Source organism: Mus caroli, chromosome 14 (assembly GCF_900094665.2).
Source record: "Mus caroli chromosome 14, CAROLI_EIJ_v1.1, whole genome shotgun sequence".
Classification (NCBI taxonomy): Eukaryota; Metazoa; Chordata; class Mammalia; order Rodentia; family Muridae; genus Mus; species Mus caroli.
Window position 1 is genome coordinate 94,599,180 of NC_034583.1, and position 6,067 is coordinate 94,605,246.

Sequence of the window (6,067 nt, forward strand, 5' to 3'; positions counted from 1 at the left end):
CTGCCGACTGTAAGTCATCAATAAATTCTTTTACTATATAGAGACTATCCATAAGTTCTGTGACTCTAGAGAACCCTGACTAATACACCAGGCTAACCTAGTTTTATCTCTGTCTTTTAACCTAGGCATTGTCCTGGAAGCTTGCAGCCTCCATACAGTCCAATCTAGGCCTAGCATATTTCCAGCCTTTGAGACTTGTTGCTGAATATGCTCACCCTTTCTAGTTCTTTCTGAACTCTGTTGGCTGGTTTAACTCAGCTCTTCTGACTCAGACATCTCTCCAAGCTGAGTGATTCATACTGGCTTCTCTCACCTTCTGACTGAATTGCTCTGGCTTGGCTTCATAATAACTTTGGCAATATATTCTAATTCTCTTGCTTTCTCTCTCTCTCTCTCCCCCATCTCAGTACAACTGTCCCAGTAAAACTGTCTCTTTCCTTTCTCTTCTGTGTTGCTATCTCTTATGTAGCCTCTTTGTCCTCTCTGTTCTCATGAGAGTTGAAAATTTCCTATCAAATCTTTCTCTGATTCATCACTTTGTGTGGCTCTCAATTAGACATCAGTTTCAAACATGGCTGCTTCCTTCTACAAATTAACTTTACTTTCACTGTTTAGGATTAAAAGTGTGTACTAAGGGCATGTGTGCATTCCAGCCAAATCCCACAGATCTAGAAGGTCTTTGGATATTATTTGAGCAGCTGAATTAAAATACCTCTATAGCACATAATATGGAAACTATAGAAATAGAAATCTAAAGAAAATTAATATTAAAAATGCAAATTATTATAGGGAATCAGAAGACAATTTTGGTGGCAGAGCATATACTTTGTAATTTTACAAAATAAAAAAGGGATGGGCGAGAAGAAACTAAAGTTAATTTTCTTTTCCAAGGGTAATATAAACTATAAACCCACAAATTCAATAAATACCAAGGATAGGAAACAGGAAGAAAATTACACCAAGATACATCATAATCAAGTTGTTCAAAAACAAATGACAAAAGATACATCATCAACAATAGAAAAGAGAGCACTGGAAATACTTCCATGGAAGAGATTTTTACCTGCATTATCCAATATAGTTCTCCCATCACTTCTGTGAAATGATAGCTGAACCGTGAATTAAAATGAATGGACTATAAGGTAGTCACATCTAATTAAGGAGGCACTCCAATGTGTATAAAGAACAGAAAAAACAATAGACAAAAATCAAGACAAGTACAGAAAAGGATTTAAACAAAGGAACTCACACAATATGTACTCACTCATAAGTGGATATTAGCCCAGAAACTTAGGATACCCAAGATATAAGATACAATTTGCTAAACGCATGAAACTCAAGAAGAATGAAGACCAAAGTGTGGACACCCATGGAAGGAGTTAAAGACAAAGTTTGGAGATGAGATGAAAGGATGGACCATCTAGAGACTGCCATATCTGGGGATCCATCCCATAGTCAGCTTCCAAACGCTGACACCATTACACACACTAGCAAGATTTTGCTGAAAAGACCCAGATATAGCTCTCTCTTGTGAGACTATGCCGGGGCCTAGCAAACACAGAAGTGGATGTTCACAGTCAGCTATTGGATAGATCACAGGGCCCCCAATGGGAGCTAGAGAAAGTACCCAAGGAGCTAAAGGGACCTGCAACCCTATAGGTGGAACAACATTATGAACTAACCAGTACCCCGGAGCTCTTGTCTCTAGCTGCATATGTATCAAAAGATGGCCTAGTCGGCCATCACTGGAAAGAGAGGCCTATTGGACTTGCAAACTTTATATGCCCCAGTACAGGGGAATGCCAGGGCCAAAAAGTGGGAGTGGGTGGGTAGGGGAGTGGATGGGAGGGTATGGGGGACTTTTGAGATAGCATTGGAAATGTAAATGAGGAACATACCTAATAAAAAAAATTTACCTTGAAAAGATTGGTAAAAAATTTTAAAGATTTCTCTGTAGCAGCTGATTTGCTGTGCTTTCAAGTCTCAAGTTTCAATGTGATGAGATCTAGAGTCACCTTACAGATAGGCCTCTGAGCTTGTCTGTAAAGAACTGTGTTGATGGCAGGTCTCACTCTGAGTAGCCTCAGTCCTGGGACCCTGGACTATGTAAACTGGGAGAAGGAGCACAAGTCAAGCTTCCTGTTTCCTGACTGAATGTGCAGAGTCATCAGTTGACTCCAGTTTCTTCTACTGCTACTTCGCCGCCCTGATGAACGGTAACCTCAAACCATGAGGCAGAGTAAGTCCTTTCTCCCTTACGTTGCTTTTGCTACTTGGTGCTGTTCCTGGGATAAACCTTGTGCCTGTGGAACTAGCTTGTGGGAGGAGTGTGGAAGAGTATGGAACTTTGCTCTAAAAACCATCTCTTGAAGGCTAAAAGCAGAGCTTCTTAATGAGCCGTTCTGGTGACATCTTGGAAAAGAAGGATGATGAGAGAAATCCTGAGGTTTCAGACGGACCATTCAGTGTTGTTCTAGCATCCTCAGAGCTTGAATAAAGTTGTATTTAAGGGTATGCACTAAGTTCAGTGGTAGGGGAGACGGGGTAAAATTCAAGACAAGAGAGTATTTATGCTGGTAAAGAAGTAAGCACTATAATTGTTAAAGAGGTCACAATAATGAAGAGAAACCTCCTGTGTCACATTGGGTCAACAGGAAAGGTACCCCGAGGATAAAACTCCATCCATTGGCAGCTACATTTTGTGAAAATGTAATTCACTTGAAGGAAGAAAGTAGAAACTGAAGGATTCTCTGTACCTTGAAGAAAACTGCATAGGGAAGAGTTTCCGAGTGCTAGTACAGAGAAACTATGCAGCTCTCTTCCAAGTTGCGCAGAGTGTCTCTCAGTGGCACCTGGCAGTGCATGCACAGGGTACTGGTGTTGTTGGCAGGGAAGATGCAGGATCGAAGCAATGGTGGAATAATGCTCTAGGGTTTCAGGGAGCATCTAAGGCCAAACTGTGTGGCAACGTGAGAGAACTGGGCAGAAGGCTATGAGAGGCCATTGTATAAAGTTGTCATGGATAATCCTATGTTCCAATAGAGACCTTAGGCTATAGGAAATGTCCCCAACAGTTCTGGGCATTTGAATACTTGATCCCCAGTTGGAGGCATTGTTTGGGTAGGTTTAGGAGGTTTGGCCTTGTTGGAAGTCATAGGAGGTGGGCTTTGAAAGTTCAACGACGTGTCATTTCAACCTCACTGTGCTTTGTGCTTGTGTCAAGCTGTAAGCCTTCAGCATCCTGATACTGATCCATTCATGCCTTCACTCTGTAATCATGGGCTCTAATCATCTGGAACTATAGACTCAAACTCTTTTATACTTTGACTTAGACATGGTTTTTATTTTTTATTTTTTTAGTATCTATCTATTTTCTGTTTGTTAGTACACTGTAGCTGCCTTCAGACACACCAGAAGAGGGCATTGGATCTCATTACAGATGGCTGTGAGCCACCATGTGGTTTCTGGGAATTAAACTTAGGATGCCTGGGAAAGTAGTCAGCGCTCTTAACTGCTGAGCCATCTCTCCAGCCTTAGACATTGTCTTTTATCAAAGCAATAGAAAAGCAATCTAGATATCCATCAAGCAAAGCTTCAATTACAGAGTGAAGCTGGGATAAGACAGAAGCGGCATATAACCATTCTAATAATGACAACGAGATTTGCAAAGAGTCTATTATTTATTCTTCACTTAAAAAAACTTAATGGGAAAGGAAGGATTGTAGGAGTCAGAGGGGCTGAAGACTCCAGAGGAATGGGTCCCACAGAATCAACTCAGCACAGTTCACAGGGGCTCACAGAGACTAAGGTGACAATCATGGAGATTACATGGGTCTGCCCCAGGTCCTCCTCACATATGTTATAGTTGTGGTCTTCTTGTGGGATTTCTAACAGTGGGAGTAGAGGTGTCTTTGACTCTTTTGCCTGTTCTTGGGATATTTTCTCTCCTCCTGAGTTGTCTTGTTCAAGCCTTGATAAGAAAGATTGTGCCTAGCTTCATTTAAGTTGTTATGCCATGTTTGGTTGATATCTCTGGTAGGCCTGATCTTTTTTTTTTTTTTTTTTCTCCTGAAGAGAAACAAGAGGAGTGGATTTGGGAAAGAGAGGATATGGGGGCACTGGGAGGATTGGAGAGAGAGGAGACTGTGGCTGGAATGTATTATATGAGAGAAGAATAAAACAAACAAACCAAAACAACAACAACAAAAAACCCAAGCAAAAACAACAACAACAAAAAACCAAGAAAAATACCTGAACCCAAATATTTTAGTCACAGTGAAGTAAAAATTAATTGCACACTTGGAAACATTTCAAATGTTCTTCAGAAGATGAATAGACTAGTTATGATGATCCCCCAGTAGTCAGCCTGCCAGACTGGGTCTGGGACCCAAGATACTCAACTGTGAAAATGTCTCTGTCCTTCTGTAACATGCTGTGGTAGTTGTACATATCCCAGCATGCACGTTAAATCATTTTTAGAGTACTTATAATAGCTAATACAACATAAATGCTTTTTATATATAATTTTAATATTTTATGGTCAGGGAATAATGACAAGAAAAAGTCAGTCATATCCAGTGAAAAATATTTTAAAGAATATTTTTGATCTTCAGTTGGTTGAGTCTTGGTGCAGCACAAGTGCATAGAAAGAGCCAAGAGTCACCATCCCTGATCTCAAGCTGTATTACAGAGTAACTGTGATTAAAATCTGTATGGTATTGGTACAGAGACAGGCAGGTAGATCAATGGAATAGAATTGAAGACCCAGAAATGAACCTACACACCTATGGTCACTTGATCTTTGACAAAGGAGCTAAAACCAACTGGTGGAAAAAAGACAGCATTTTCAACAAATGGTGCTGGTTAAACTGGAGGTTAGCATGTAGAAGAATGCAAATTGATCCATTCTTATCTCCTTGTACAAAGCTTAACTCCAAGTGGATCAAGGACCTCCACATACAACCAGATACACTGAAACTAATAGAAGAGAAAGTAGGGAAGAGCCTCGAACATATGGAAACAAGGGAAATTTTCCTGAATGGCTTATGCTCTAAGATTGAAAATTGACAAATGGGACCTCATAAAATTGCAAAGCTTCTGCAAGTCAAAAGACACTGTCAACAGGACAAAAACAGCAACCAACAGATTGGGTAGAGATCTTTATCAACCCTCCATCTGATAGAGGGCTAATATTCAATATATAAAAAGAACTCAAGAAGTTAGACTCCAGAGGACCAAATAACCCTATTGAAAATGGGGTTCAGAGCTAAACAAAGAATTCTCACCTGAGGGATAACAAATTGCTGAGAAGCATCTAAAGAAATGTTCAACATCAGGGAAATGCGAATCAAATCAACCCTGAGATTCCACCTCACACCAATCAGAATGGCTAAGATCAAAAATTCAGGTGATAGCAGATGCTGGAGAGGATGTGGAGAAAGGAGGAGTCCTCCATTGTTGGTGGGATTGCAAGCTGGTATAACCACTCTGGAAATCAGTCTGGTGATTCCTCAGAAAATTGGACATAGTATTACATGTGGACCCAGCTATACTACTCCTGGACATATACTCAAAAGATGTTCCAACATATAACAAGGACACATGATCCACTATGATCATAGTGCCTTTTTTATAATAGGCAGAAGCTGGAAAGAACCCAGATGCCCCTCAACAGAGGAATGGATACAGAAAATATGGTACATTTACACAATGGAGTACTACTCAGCTATTAAAAACAAAGACTTCATGAAATTCTTAGGCAAATGGACAGATCTAGAAAATATCATCCTGAGTGAGGTAACCCAGTCTCTCTCTCTCTCTCTCTCTCTCTCTCTCTCTCTCTCTCTCTCACACACACACACACACACACACAAACCCACATGGCATGCAGTCACTGATAAGTGGATATTATCCCAAAAGCTTGAAATACTCAAGATACAATTCACAGACCACATGAAGCTCAAGAAGAAGGAAGATCAAAGGGTGGGTGCTTCGGCCCTTCTTAGAAAGGGGAACAAAATGTTCACAGGAGGAAATGCAGAGACCAAGTGTGAAACAGAGACTGAAG